Raw genomic sequence first — 12,750 nt, forward strand, 5'->3', positions numbered from 1 at the left:
TTTAATACTTTTGGTATTCACAGAAGGCATTTAGGCATCCTAAAGTTAGGAGTCCTAACTTTACTACTACTAAATTGAGAAAAATCCTAATTTTAAGACTTTCGGTATTCACAGAAGGCATTTAGGAGTCCTAAAGTTAGTAGTCCTAACTTCTGTGAATACCGAAATGAGTAAGTTCATTCTGTGAATACCAAAAGTAGTAAGTGCATTCTGTGAATGCCAAAAGTAGTAAGTTCATTCTGTGAATCGGGCCCTCAGGGTCCCTACATACTATCCCTTGTAGGTAGGAAGCATCAGATGAGGGTGTAGGCTGTTGTTCTTTTAGTTGTTGGGTAGTCTGGAAAGTAGGCATATCAGTATCTCTGACACATTTAAGCTTAGTTCTTCTAAGAACGAATCTGGAACTAACAGTTTTTAATTTTCCCACTTCAGTTTTTAGTTAATTAATTAAGCATGGGCTGAAAATTCGTTCCGCTCGCAGAATTTGCAGATTTTCTGCGATTTCGCGATCCGTGAATCTCACGAAATCGCGGTAAAATCCGAGAATCAGCAGGGACGAATTTTCAGCCAAGCACTTACAGGGTTACTGCAGCAGGTGCAAAAGTTGAAGCTAATTTTTTGTAACCTTTTACAAAAGGGTTACAAAGAAATTAACTTCAACTTGGGCACCTGCTGCTGTAAGCCTGTAAGTGCTTCCTGGCGCCTCGTTGCCTACTTGCAACTATTCTCTGACCCTGCTCTGACCCTGAAGCAGGGTCAGAGAATAGTTACAAGTAGGCAATGAGGCGCCTGTCACGAAAATTAAAATTCAACAGGAAGCACTGACAGATATAAAAACAAGCATTTGCAATGCAATAGGTCTCGCATTAGGAAAGTTTGAGCTATTGGTCTTGTAAATGACAATTTTTTTTATTTATGTGTTGGTTTTGAAAATAGCTAAATTAATAGCTTTGTCATTTACAATGCCAATAGTTATAACTTTCGCAAATGTGACACCTATAGCATTTGTACTGCAACATGTTTAGTATTTACGTGACTTAGCTGTATTGATATTACAAATTACAATGGCTTTTAATTTTTTTAAATAATTAATACTTAAATAAAAGTGATTTTAATTTATAATGGCAATAGCTTCAACTTTTGTAAATAACTTTTGTGAAGATTATGTTCAGTCTATTTTATTGTGACGAAAATCCAAGAACAGAAGTGAAATATTAAAATCTTTTTGTGGCATTTGTAATAAAGTTTGAAACATTGAGAGAACATATTTGAACAAGTTGTTGTTGAATGGTTGTGCAGATTGATGCTGGGGTGGTGCTGAGTGGTGCCGTGGTGATGCTGTGTGGTGCTGTGGTAGTGCTGAGTGATACTGGGATGGTGCTGCGTGATGCTGGGGTGGTGTTGAGTGGTGCTGTGGTGGTGCTGAGTGATGCTGTGGTGGAGCTGAGTGATGCTGTGGTGGTGCTGAGGGGTGCTGTGGTGGTGCTGAGTGATAATGTGGTGCTGCTGAGTGATGCTGTGGTGGTGCTGAGTGATGCTGCGGTGGTGCTGAGTGGTGCTGTGGTGGTGCTTATTGGTGCTGTGGTGGTGCTGAGTGAGCTGTGGTGGTGCTGAGTGATGCTGTGGTGGTGCTGAGTGGTGCTGTGGTGGTGCTGAGTGATAATGTGGTGGCGCTGAGTGATGCTGTGGTGGCGCTGAGTGGTGCTGTGGTGGTGCTGAGGTGGTGCTGAGTGATGCTGTGGTGGTGCTGAGTGGTGCTGTGGTGGTGCTGAGTGATGCTGTGGTGGTGCTGAGTGATGCTGTTGTGGTGCTGAGTGGTGCTGTGGTAGTGCTAAGTGACAATGTGGCAGTACTGAGTGATGCTGTGGTGGTGCTGAGTGATGCTGTGGTGGCACTGAGTGGTGCTGTGGTGGTGCTGTGGTGGTGCTGAGGGGTGCTGTGGTAGTGCTGAGTGATGCTGTGGTGGTGCTGAGTGATACCGTGGTTGTGCTGAGTGGTGCTGTGGTGGTGCTGAGTGATAATGTGGTGGTGCTGAGTGATAATGTGGTGGTGCTGAGTGATGCTGGGGTAGTGCTGAGTGACAATGTGGCAGTACTGAGTGATGCTGTGGTGGTGATGAGTGATGCTGTGGTGGCACTGAGTGGTGCTGTGGTGGTGCTGAGTGGTGCTGTGGTAGTGCTGAGTGATGCTGTCGTGGTGCTGAGTGATACTGTGGTGGTGCTGAGTGGTGCTGTGGTAGTGCTGAGTGACAATGTGGCAGTACTGAGTGATGCTGTGGTGGTGCTGAGTGGTTCTGTGGTGGCACTAAGTGGTGCTGTGGTGGTGCTGAGTGGTGCTGTGGTAGGGCTGAGTGATGCTGTGGTGGTGCTGAGTGATACTGTGGTGGTGCTGAGTGGTGCTGTGGTGGTGCTGAGTGATGCTGGGGTAGCGCTGAGTGATGATGTGGTGATGCAGAGGGCAGAAAGGCACAAAAAGCAGTCTAACAAAGGGCAGAAGGGCAGAAAAACAAAGGAAAAACGAGTCTAACAGAGGGCAGAAGGGCACAAAAAATCAGTCTGAGGACAGAAGGGCAGAAAAACAAGGGAAAAATGAGTCTAACAGAGGGCAGAAGTGCAGAATAACAAGGGAAAAACGAGTCTAACAGAGGGCAGAAGGGCACAAAAAACGAGTCTAACAGGGGGCAGAATGAATCTTGCCCTGTGTGTTTGTCCACGAAGATGCCACCTTTTTGTGCAATACCTCTACTCAACTGGAGTACTTTCTACTGTCTAATCAGTAAGTGCTCCCTCGTTGGCTAAATGTATAGGGGCAGATTTACAATAACTGGTGCATCCCCAGGGATGCGCCTGTTATTGTGCGCCGCAGCTCCGCCACCCATGGTGTGCCGCATTTACAATGCGGCGCACCATGTGGCAAAAACTGCACAGATGCGTCACGCATCTGTGCCGTAAAAGCAGCGCATTGCTGGAGCTGCATCGCGCTTGCGACGCAGCTCCAGCACTGCTCTGGGGGGCCCTATCTCCCCAATGCTGCATCAAGCCTTACGCCTGCTTCAAGCAGGCGCAGGGTTTTGACGCAGCATTGGCCTAAAGGGGACTGACTGAAATCTTGTAGATTTCACTCAGCCACTTTTCGGAGGTGTTCTTGTGCAGGAACGCCGTCCCCTGCGCCAGAACGCCTCCTGATGGCGCAGGGCTTTACAACATGACACATCTCTCAGAATCATCACATTGTTAATACCCAGCACCATGGCACTTCTTTTGTGCTGCCGCTGCGTCACAAAAGGTCTCGGTAGAGGGTGGCAGTGGTGAACCAGAGAGTGGCAGTGATGAACCAGAGGGTGACAGTGATGAACCAGAAGGTGGCAGGGGTGAACCAGAGGGTGACAGTGCTGAACCAGAGGGTGGCAGGGGTGAACCAGAGGGTGGCAGGGGTGAACCAGAGGGTGGGAGTGATGAACCAGATGGTGGCAGGGGTGAACCAGAGGGTGGCAGTGGTGAAACAGAGGGTGGCATGGGTGAACCAGAGGGTGCAGTGCTGAACCAGAGAGTGGCAGTGGTGAACTAGAGGGTGGCAGTGCTGAACCAGAGGGTGACAGTGGTTAACCAGAGGGTGGCAGTGGTGAACTAGAGGTGCTGTGATGAACCAGAGGGTGGCAGTCGTGAACCAGAGGGTGGCAGTCGTGAACCAGAGGGTGGCAGTGGTGAACCAGAGGGTGACAGTGCTGAACCAGAGGGTGGCAGGGGGGAACCAGAGAGTGGCAGTGCTGAACCAGAGGGTGGCAGTGGTGAACCAGAGGGTGGCAGGGGCGAACCAGAGGGTGGCATGTGTGAGCCAGAGGGTGGCAGTGGTGAACCAGAGGGTGCTATGCCCATACACGACTGCATGGGTAACTTCGCCATGCAAGCGGCTAGCGAACACGCAAAAAGCCCCACGAACACGCAAAAAAACACAAATCAGCAAATTCGCACGAATTCGTGGATTTTGCGGATTGCGAATTCGATTTTGCGCGAATTCGCAAATTTCGCCCATACTTATAATTAATTAAAGTAATACAATCCATGATTGAATGAGAAATAGGCTCTAGTGGAGTAGCATCCAAAGTAGGGTTAACAGGAAGAACAGGGGAGTTGAGTTCATCAGCTAAATCAGATAACAGTAAAAACTGATTGCTACAGCAAATAATATGAACTGGGGTAGATGAGCAAAATGGACCAGGTGCCATCGGGCTTAGACGCCCTCTCAGAGTAGCATGTGCAGTCACGGGTTGTCTCAATAACTTTCCGAACATACTGAATATTCACGTTTGTAAAATAATAGTACCCGAATGAGAGAAATCCAAAATGGGTGAGGCATCCTGCATCACAGATGCATCAGAGTGTAACAAATCTTCACATTCAACAAAAAGATTGTCTATCCAGTCAATTACACAATTACCACTGGCAGATTTGGCTATCATTTTTTACTTCTTTGTGTTTGAAGTACCATTAGATCCCTCAATTGCCTTCCTTTTCCCTATAATTTTAATATGAGAACATATTTCTAATGTACAATACTAATACCCAAGTTTTTAAAACCTTATTACTTAAAAAAGGAGCATTGTTAGCCAAAAAGAAAATGAAAAACATTTGCGTCCCCCGAAAGAATCTCAATATCTGAATCAATCAATTTAGGCTTAAAGTATAACAATCAGCAGCAAATAAGGCCAGTGTCAGTGTCTTACTGTTGTGTCACTCAGATGTTGGGGAAATGGGCCAGCCCAGCCTCATCTGGGCTCCTACACGCGTGGCTGGACCCATCCTTGGCATTGGACATCGCCCTAGCACAGACCGAACAGGTCCCACGCACATCCCACGCCGCGGGCCGCAATGTTGCAGATAAGTGCCTCCAGGCGTGAAAATGATGGTGCAGGGGAATGGGGAGTCTGGGAGTTGGAGTCTTTCCCCAGCCAGGTCTCCGTATAGAAATGCGGCAGCTTGCGGCAGGCTGTTTAAGGCTGCAGGGCCACAGTGATGCAGATAAGCGTCTTTGGGCATGAAAATGACGGTGCAGGGGACTGGGGATTCTGGGAGTTGAGTCCCTCCACGGCCCGGTCTTCGCATGGAAATACGTCGGCTTGCGGCAGGCTGCTCGAGGCTGCGGGGCCACAGTGATGCAGATCAGCACATTCTAAAAAGGGCTACCATTATGATGCCCCGTAACCCAGATGCTATCAAGGAAGCCAGGGAAGAATACAAACAGGCCATAGAAATGCAAAGCAGGAAGTCAGACTTAAAGCCCGGGAAGATGTGGAAGGAGCAGTTCAAGTAAGAGATCATAGAACTTTCTGGGAGATCATAAATTGCCCTTTCTTTTCGGAAGGCCTGCCCTCAGGCATAGTACGTCACATCTCAGAAAAAGTCTAGGTTCGAGCATTTCCCCCAAATTCTTGACTCCAGCAATCCACTATCTGATCAACTTTCCCGGATAGGGTGTCCAGTAATGCCCTCTCCTGTCAAGCTATGTTTAAGTGAATCCATTGTTGTGACACGTGTCCAAAGCCATTCTTAGTTTTGCGGCTGGGATGCGCCAGGCCCTGATGGGGCACCTGTTGACTTGTTTCAGCATAACGCCACCTTTTGTGCTCCTCTAATAACCAAAGTTCTCAGAGCCGTTGTAAGAGAGGGCTCTATTGATTGATGGAGCAAATCTATTATTATGCTGGTCTTTTGAGAAAGGCAACAGGAAACTCTCAGCCTGCTATCGCCCTATTGTGTTACTAGACTCTTTTGCTAAAATCCTAGGGTGGGTAATTTTGGCTAAACTGAAATATCGACCCTTAGCTAATTCCTTCTTTTCGTAAGTCCAGATTGGGTTTTAGGCTCAGCCTCTGCACTGTTCAATAATCGCTTAACCTTTCTTTAATTTTAGGAAAATACATCAAGGCCAGGTGCGGGGCCATACATGTGAACTTTATGGACCTCTCCTGAGCCTTCGACCTAGTAGATAGGGGGAAACTCTGAGAGCTAATGGAACAAGCAGGTATTGACCCTCTCATACTTGATCTTTTAAAGAACCTCCATTGGAACACAATTATAAAAGTCCGTTATACTCAAACTGGTGATTGCACTCACCCCATATGGGTCACATGAGAAGTTAGACAGGGCTATATACTGGCACCATTTTTTAATTCTTATTTTATATTAATACTCTAGATTTGGTTTAGGTTTCTGATGTCAAAGATGTTCCTAAAATGGGTCCAAACCCTCTTGTATGCAGATCATGTGATCTTCATTGCACTCGCAACCCACAGACTACAGGCTCTTTTAGATGACCATAAAAACCCCTTTATTCTGACCTATGGACCAAAAATGCTCACTCCAATTGTTTTTTTATAGGAGAGACCCCCTAATAACAAGATTTTTATTAGCAATTTTTAGGGCATTTTGTTTGATGCCAATCTGAATTGGAATAGGTTAATCACCCAGTGAACTCATTAGATGGTGGTATCCTGTGAATACATTTTTAGCTTTGTGAAAAAGCTAGGCCACAAGCAACTTAGAGGGATGTCTATGTTATATATGAGCCAATGTCTCTCAGCTGGTATATGTGGATCAGGAGTATGGGGATATGCAGGGGTGGACACTCTGCAGGCGGCCGCTAACAAATTCTTGTGGAGACTCCTGGCAATCCCTTAAACCACTACAAGCTTCATTTAGCACCATGAACAGGATATAGGCTATTTGGAGGATGAATTAAGTTTGGTGCCTATTTTATTATGGGTGAAATTATGGGCTTCTCCTCAAATGAGTTTCTTCTGTACGGTTGTAGAGGAATGCCTTTTCCTTAGTATTATGTTAGCTATCCTTGAGTAGCATATGTCCAGAACACTGCAATATCTGGTTTGAGACACCTTTGATGCCCCAGACAGTATTGGCCCCATGCTAAGGAGCTGATAATACAAAAGGTTCCCTGCTGACAGGAAAAATGCCAGATTAGTAAAGTCCTTTGATGTGGTTATGATTCTCAAATATGTGAACATTTCAACCTCTTATGGTATGGAACTGTACTTATCTTGGATAGAGAAACCTGAGCAAAGATTTTATCTCACTTGTCCAAGATTAAGTACAGTTCATCTTTTAGAAGCCTTTCCCCAGACAAATACTTGGTATATCTCACTTCCTTGTTGCCCTTGTGATGCTGTCTCTATCCAGTCTACAAAGTACTTTATACTTTTTTTGTACATTGTACAGCACTTTAAGATTCCAGATTTTACACCCTATTTTATGTCATATGGATTTTAACACACATAAAAAAGGGTTGCACTTTTTGCAACGCTTAGATTCTCCCAAAACATGTTTTTCAGTTATAAAGGTTATCACCTCTGTCCTAAAACTAAAAAGGATTTATGCCCGGTCATTCTGACTATTAACTGATTTCTGCATGGCTGTAAAGTGCATATTTGAATACTTATACTTAATTTGTTCCTCTTTCCAAAATAATTGGTTATAAACTGCTTGTCTATTCTGAAGCGTGCTTTGCATTTAAGGATCCCAACATAATGTACTCTAATTTAGTGATTTTGCCCTATGGGTATTTATGAGATGAGTTGCTATTAAGCTTCATCTTGATTTTAAAACCAGAGCATGTTTATGTGTTTTTTAAGAAGGAATGTTTATTTGCTACAGGAATTTTATATTTAGGCTGACATTTCACTCGTACAAAACCTGGGAAATTCAGCCGTTATAGTTAGCTAGCTAACAATAACTTGCGCCCCTGCAATGCAATGCTTATGATGTCACATAATACATTACTCATGACATCACTGATAACATCATCCAGTGACTGTGAGTGTTTCTAAAATGTTTATGAGTGTAAAATAGATATAAGCCAAGGTGTATTGACGAATGAGTGGGTGTATGAGTACCTGTATGGATGATTTAGTTAGTGTGTGACTGACTGTATAAGTGAGTGATTGTACATGTCTCAGTGAATGTATGGGTGAGTGACTAGGTTGTGTGAATGTCTGTATCAGTCTGTCAGTTTGTGTGTAAGTGGCTGTATGGGTTAGTGAATGGGTACGTGAGTGGCTGTGTGGGTGATTGATTGGTTATCTTGGTAGGTGTATGAGTATATCACTGTCTGTGTGGATGGGTGAGAGAGGGTGTGACTGCCTGCATAGATGAGTGAGTGGGAGAGTCAGTGGCTATATGGGTTAGTGAGTGTGTAAGTGAGGGGATGTATAAGTGACCAAGTGTGTGTATGGCTATGTCGATGAGTGAATGTATGTGTCAGTGGTATATGGGTGAGCAACTTTATATGTGAAAGGCAGTTATGTGAGTGTTGGAATATATAAGTAACTGTATATGTGAGTGAGTTATTTTGAGATTAGCTGTATGGGTGAGTGTATGTATGACTGAATAGGTGAGTAAGTACGTCCTAGTATCTATATGAATAAGTGACTTGGTCCGTGTAGAACTGTATAGGTGATTAAGTGGCAGTGTGATTGTCTCTATGGGTTAATGAGTAGGTGTGTGAGTAGCTCTATGAGTGTCTGGCAGTGTATAAGTGGCTGTATGGGTGTGTGAGTGGCTATGTCACTGCCTGTATTAGTGAGTGAGTGGGTGTATGAGTGGCTGTATGGTTGAGTGAGTAGATGTGTGTGTAGACCTATGAATGAGTGGGTGGGTGTTTGAGTCTGGCTGTGGGTGTGTGAATTGTTTTGAGAAGGGTAGTGTGAAAGTTGGAGTGGATGTATGAAAGGTTATGTGGGGGTGTGAATAAGTGCGTCAGAGATTCTGTGGATGATATCATCAGTGATGTAACTGACTATGTTATGAGTGATGTAATATATGACATCATAAGCAGTGATTTGCGGGGGCGCACGACATAGTTAGCTCAACTAATGATAACAGCTGAATTTCACAGATTTTGTATGAGGGAAATATCAGCCTAATTATAACGTTCCTGTAACCATTGTTTTTTCTGTGAATTTCTAAGGCTTTTTGAATGCTAATTCCTAACTATAACGTCCCTGTAACCTTTGTTTTTTTATCGAGTTTCTAAGGTTTTTTAAATACTATTACTCACTATAACGTCCCTGTAAAGTTTTTTTTCTTTAAGTTACATTTCTAAGGTTTTTCAACTAGCATTCACGTTTGCAGAGTGGTGGAGAAAGAGGGCTGAATCTCTGACCAACTCTCAGGAATCCTGCTGTGTCGGACTTACAGGTAGTGCCAGGACAATTTTTTGGCCCCCAAGGTCCCTCAGGAGTAGAGTGGACTTTATCCCCTAATAAGTAGTGTGCCAGGAGGCGCGCTTGCAGAGTGTTGGAGAAAGGGGCCCTGACCTCCGAAAACCTCTTAGCCATCCCAATGTGTGGGACTTAATGGGGTAACAGGAGGGGTAGTTGGTTCCCAAGGATGTCCTTGGGGGCCAACTACCCTTCCTGTTATCTCCAGTAAGTTCCATGCTGCATGATTGCTGAGTTCTGATAGTAGGCCATACCCCTTTTCTCCACCACTCTGCAAACGTACCTCCTGGTGCACTCTTGGTTGGGGGATGAAGTTACCTTCACTGCTAAGGGTCCTTGGGAGCTAACTAGCCAACTTGTTACCTCTAGTAAGCCCAACACAGTGGGATTGCTGTGAGGTCATCAGAGGCCATGCACCCTTTTTCCACCACCCTATAAACAAGCCTCCTGACGCACTTCTATTTGGGGGATGAAGTCCCATTGCCTCTTCAGGGTCCCTAGTGGCCAACTAACCCTCCTGTTACCTCCAGTAAGCCCCACATAGCAGGATTGCTGAGAGGTAGTCAGAGGCCTTCTACTTTGTAGCCCCGGGGAGGTCGTGGTCCCCAGGGCTGAGGGTCTAGAACAGATCTGGGTCTTTACTTAATTTGTGCCCCAGGGAGGTGGCGGTCTCTGGGGCTGTGGGGGTGCATGGCCCCCTCGCAATACAATAAATTAGTCTTGGGGAGGTGGCGGTCCCGGGGCTGCATGGGAACTGGAGCACCCTCGCGCATTCTATTTTTCATATAGCTCCAGGGAGATGGTGGTCTCTGGGGCTGTGGGGTCCCGCATGACACTGCATTATAAATCCAATTACCACTGTGAATCCCGCAAAAAATATGCCTTTTTATGGTCCTGGGGTGAACAGGCCTGGGGGTCAGGTGTTTCTACCTTGCCCCTTTTTCTTGTTTTTTCACCTTTTTCTTGTGACTCGGTTCAACCGAGTCACAAGATGGCTGCCAACGCTTCCTGGTTTGAAGTGTTGGCAGCCAATCAGATCTCAGGCACAAGATCGGGAAGGTTCACAGATCCACCGTGGCCACAGTTGCATATCTGAGAAACCTCGATTTCTAAGGAACTACTGAATGGATTCACACCATTTAACAAAAAGAGTGCTTTCTGAACCAAGAACTACTGTTTTTGCCCTATTGGGGTAATTCTGTTCAGCAGTTTGGGCTGTAGCTGTGTTTAGAGTTTCCTATGGAAATTATCATTGAAAAAAAGCATTTTGGGACCCCGCTTTATCTTTACCCGCTTGATGATCACCCGAAACTTTCAACACAGCAGCTGACCTAAGCTCCTCATTAGTTTTTAAAATTTCGCAAAGATATGTCAAACGACGCCAAAGATATTGGCAAAAGAAAAAACACTGTTCTATGTCGAAATGCGTTGGGTTGTTCATCATTCATATTAAATAAACTTTCATGAGAAAAACTTTGGACTTCAGATTGTCGTTTATGTGGAGGGCAAGAGCACATCCCATGCACTTTGTTCCGCAACCTGAAGAGACTTCAAATTTTACGTGGTCCTCCACCCCGACAAGCACCAGTGCCGACCAGTGATCTCTGGATCCTGGCTTGAAGAGGACTCATGTGGCTTTGATCTATCTATCTATCTATCTATCTATCTATCTATCTATCTATCTATCTATCTATCTATCTATCTATCTATCTATCTATCTATCTATCTATCCATCTATCTATCCATCTATCTATCAATATATATATATTTTTACTCGACATTTGCAGTTGTCGCGTTGCAAGCAGAGCAGACATATATGTCTTCTACTGGGAGTTACCAGTAGGTACGTATAGCTAGGACCTGGTTTTCATAGGAAAAGTATTTTTGTTTTGCCAATAACGCTGGTACCATTTGATGAATCTTCACAAAATGTTCAGCATTAGTACAATATTCAGTTCAGCTGCTGACCTCAAAGTCTTGGGGTGGTCCTTCAAGTGGCCTCTGAGAGAAATTGGGGGTCCCAAAACCCATTTTAAAAATGCAAATTCCTAGAGGGATTTTGAACATCAATACCGCAACAACTGCTGAACGGAATTACACCACATTTGGCAAAAAGCTAGCTCTTGGTCCTGAAAGCGTGATTTTTATAATTTGGTGTTAATCCATTGAGTACGTTCAGAGATATTAACTGAAAACTAAATTTATATTTCTAGGGACGTGGACCCTCCTTGGATCCACCTACGAGGAATATGCAGTTCCACGTACCAAACAGGGTCATGATTGGCTGGCTGCTACATCACAAAAATGTTGTGGCTGCCATTTCATATCTTGGGAAATGGACCCCTAAGCTAAAAAGTTGCTTACACCGTGATTGAAGAGATCACTTTATTTCTTGACCCCTTGTGTATGTTATAAATGAGGTAAAAACATGTTTAATGGGCAGTAAAATGCCCAAAATCGTTTTGTTTTGGTCACTCATGAGATCTGTGGGTCTGTGGTGGGGCTTAGCGCGGCCTCCCATGTAAATCTGTGAACCTTGCTGCAAAGTTACACAGGGGGCTTCACTGAGCTTCCTGGTGGATTCATGAAAAAATCCAACCAAATTTGGCTTCTTTGAAGGAAACATCGAAAGGGCTAAAGAAATATCAACCCTTTAGAAGAGATATAACAGGGAGGCATGGTCCGGCCTTGCAACAAGATGGTCCCTTAATCTCGGACCTCTGTGCCGTCGGGAGCCCCGAACTGTGACAAAGAGCTACCTGGAATCCAAATATTAACCTATGCCCTGATAAAAAATAGCAGAGAAGCAGGGGATGTAGGTATACAGTATTCTCAATTTGTGGGGAACTAAGAGAGGCCTAGAGACGGGTAAATTATGGCGCCCATGAGGTGAATTTGTGATGTATTCACTGAGTTTGGTTTTCGTTACAGGTAAGTGACAGATGACTGTGGCACCTTGGACTTCTGCAGACTTTCTCAGACAGTTTGGTGACTTGCGATACCCTGGTTCGTATTTCTCCGCAAGCGGTATGAACTGGGCCTGCGCTTCCTTCAAGCAAATGGAGTATGCAGCTCTCAAATGACAGGAGCGCCTGAGGTGGTTTTGCGCTCCTCAATGAACCACGACTACTGGACTCGGATTCTTGGCCAGACGATGACGGATGATTCTGGAGCACCTCTTTAGTCACTCCTCTTTCGGATGGCTCGAGTCTGAATCTTTTTAATTCCAGGTGAAAGGAGTGTGCTATTGGTATAATATTGCAGTTTGCTGACTTAAGATGCACTGGTCCGTGTTCTTCCTCAAGCGGAACTGACTGGACCCGTGCAACTTTGAGGCGAGTAAAGTGCATTGCTACCAGGTGCCAGGAGCATTTGAGGTGGCTTCGGGTTCCTCACTGAGCCGCTGGATTCAGAACCCTTGGTCAGATGGCGACGGGCGACTCTGGAGTGGCTGACGACTTCAGAGCGGCATCCTCCTCTTTAGGCATCCCTGGTTTTCTGAAATCTAGCCTCTTTTT

The sequence above is a fragment of the Lissotriton vulgaris genome, chromosome 8 (assembly GCF_964263255.1).
Source record: "Lissotriton vulgaris chromosome 8, aLisVul1.2, whole genome shotgun sequence".
NCBI lineage: Eukaryota > Metazoa > Chordata > Amphibia > Caudata > Salamandridae > Lissotriton > Lissotriton vulgaris.